Source organism: Palaemon carinicauda, chromosome 17 (genome assembly GCF_036898095.1).
Source record: "Palaemon carinicauda isolate YSFRI2023 chromosome 17, ASM3689809v2, whole genome shotgun sequence".
Taxonomy (NCBI): Eukaryota; Metazoa; Arthropoda; class Malacostraca; order Decapoda; family Palaemonidae; genus Palaemon; species Palaemon carinicauda.
Genome location: NC_090741.1, coordinates 83,337,331 through 83,340,603, shown reverse-complemented (window position 1 = coordinate 83,340,603; position 3,273 = coordinate 83,337,331).

Below are 3,273 nucleotides of genomic sequence, written 5' to 3'. Positions count from 1 at the left end.
TGGGGATTTTTTTTTTTTTTTTAATATCATAAGGGAAAATTTTTTAAATATCAAAATTGTAGGAACAAAAAGTTTAATTCTCCTGTTTAGTGCGGACGAATAAGTTCCTTCTGCTGTTGGTTTCAATCACAGAAATTAACTCTGCAGTTTGAGAAAAGTAAAATCTGAAGTTTGAGAAGAACAAAAAAGTTAATTTGACATTCTGTAAGGATAAAAGAAAATAATTCTTTAATTTGGTGTCTCACAAATAAGCTAATTCTGAATTTCTTTTATTTAACATAAAAGTTCATTCTAAATGTTTTATAGAACAAAGACATTAATTTTTAGTAGTTTTCTTAAATGTGTATAGGATAAAAATGTAAATATCGAATAAACTAGACTAATAGCATATATCTCCCACAAACACGCCTATTATTATTATTTTTATTATTATTATTATTATTATTTGGTAAGTTACAACCGTAGGTGAAAAAGCAGGATGCTATAAATAGCCCAAGGGGTGCAACAGGGGAAAAAAAAGGATTTAAGGAAATAAGTATATTACAAGAGACGTAATGAACAATTGAAATAGATTATTTTAAGAACAGTAACATTAAAATTGTTCATATATAATCTATGAAAACTTCAAAATTACAAGAGGAAAAAAATAAGATAGTATAATGTGCCAGAGTGTACCCTCAAGCAAGAGAATTCTAACCCAAGGCCATGGAAGACCACGGGAACACAGCCTATGGCACTACCCAAGACTAGGGAACAAAGGTTTGGTTTTGGAGTGTCCTAGAAGAGCAGCTTACCAAAGCTAGAGTCTCTTCTACTTTTACTAAGAGGAAAGTAGCCACTGAGCAACTGCAGATGAAAAAAGTTTAAAAAGGAAGAATACCCTGACACGCCTCCTTCGAGTAATAGAAGTTGCAACAACCTTACAATTCTAATGATTTGTTTTTATATAAAAGAGCTATATCTTTTTCAAGAAAATAAATTTTATGATTTTCAATAGATTATGTCAACTGCTCACAGAAATATTATTGAACTTTGCCAAGATTTCAATGTCGATAGTTGAATGCATTCACAAGAACTTATTCCATGTGCCACAATTCCAAGAGCTCTTTAGTTCCTGAATTGTAAGCGTTGAACATTCGAGAGAACTTTAACTGGATTAAAACCATCCATTCCTAATCTGTTTTTTTTTTTTTTAACCCACTTACATACACAGACAAAGCAAAGGATCCATGCACAAAGGAGTCCTTGTTGTCATTAAATCACTTGAAACCTGTTTACCTGATTTACATGGATATGGAACCACCTTGAATTTCGTTCGTTGTTTTCGCGAACATAGGACAGACGCACTCAGAGGACCTAACTTTATAGTATTCGCACTTTGCCATAATAACCTGCTCGGGATCTTACAGAGAAGCTTTTTCAGTTTCCTCTCCAGGATAAGATTCAGAAAAAAAAAAAAACAATACATTTTTCCCTCGTGTTTCCACAAAACTCGTTTAAAAACTTCTTTTCCTTGATGGAGAGTTTTAAATTCGTTTTCTTTCTCCACCCAAAATCTCGCTTGATTTCGTTTCCCCGTGTCTTTATTTCGAGATTCCTTTCCCTTTTTAGTGTATTCCGATCACCCCTATCCTTCCTTCGACCCGGCCCACGGTGTTCCAGAATTCTTTTCAGTGCAACTCAGGTCACGTAAAGCCAAAGTGGACCAACGCTGGTCAGGGAAGAGTTAGCCTTAGCCGCAATCATTACTAATAAATAAGGTTTGCACGACACACAAAAGTATTTTTCCTCCTTTTGTTCTTCCTGTCCTCTCCCTATCTTTAGTTACCAGGATGGAGGATAGTCAGGAAGTGGTTTGAGAGTGAAAGAAAGGGAAGGGAAAGAGGGGGGAGGGGGAGTAATAGGGTAACAAATGTGGGAGAAATGTTCTTACGTTTCCGGACATGATTGCAACATCGTAGTTCGCCGATGAAGTGTCAATTCGACCTCCAGGTTGAAAAGAGCAGAGGATTTTAAAGGGTAAGTCAATGGTTACCCTTCTGGGAAAAAAAAGACATATGGAGCTTTTTCTTTTTTTTTTATTGCATGGGAAGACCAGAGATATTCATTAGTCAATGTATTTTAACTAACAGCAAATAAAAAAAGAAATATGATATCGGCAGAGGGTATCGGTCTTTAGCCGTTAACAGCAACTAAGAACTGTTTTAACTTACTTTTTATTTTTTTTTATCTAATAGTATACTTAAAAAAGACAGTACAAACCACCTATCTTCTGTTGCACGCGAAATCCTGTAAAAGGAAACCTTCATAATACAAACGATCACGGCCAAACAGTAATTCATCTAAGTAAGAGAATCATAGTAACAATATCTTTACAATGATAAAGAAACAGGAAAAACAGCAATAAAATCAATACAGATGATAATTTTAATACTGATATTATTGCTAACAACTAAACTATTTTTCTCTGATTTTACATACGAGATTTCTCAAAATTAGCATCTATCCTGATCAAATAGACAAAAAGAAAAAAAAAAAATGTCAAAGGTCGACAAAATCATACTGAAAAGGATTCGAATATATTAGGTGAGGGAAAACACGAATATTATTCCCTTTAATCCTTTCACATTTTTCAATTCAGCCATTTTAACATTACCTTCGCATCTCCCGTTACCCCTCTATGTTGTCATCTCGCCCGAAGACCACTTTTGAAACTTCTCTCATCCATTTCAGCCCTGTTTGAAAACTCTTTCTCCTACCCATATCCTCCCAAGGGTCCCTACAAGGAAGGGAAATGGAGGGGAAAGTTTGCGTGGGGGGAGAGTCGTCTCCTGTCCCCCTTAAAATACCACATCTAGGAGAAGAAAGTAATTTTTCACTCACAAAGCTTCCGTCAAAAAGGGATGACAAATCACTGAGCCATCGTCATCCAGTGCATAAATCGTTGGAACCTTCATTCGCCTTCCCCATTTCTCTCTCTCTCTCTCTCTCTCTCTCTCTCTCTCTCTCTCTCTCTCTCTCTCTCTCTCTCTCTCTCTCTCTCTCTCTCTTTGTCGCATATTTCATCTCCCCTTCGGTCGTATCCAAACATCTCTTTGTTAGGTCAAAGTGAGAAAATGCACGGATGTCATTCGTCAATATAAAGACTATTTTCTCATGACTCTAGGGAATTTAGGGAAACGTTCTGCCCCCCAACTGGCTTAGTGTTTTTTTTTTTTAAATTAAAAGATTTAAAAGATAACTAAACTATTTATCTCTTAATAAATGCCTTAA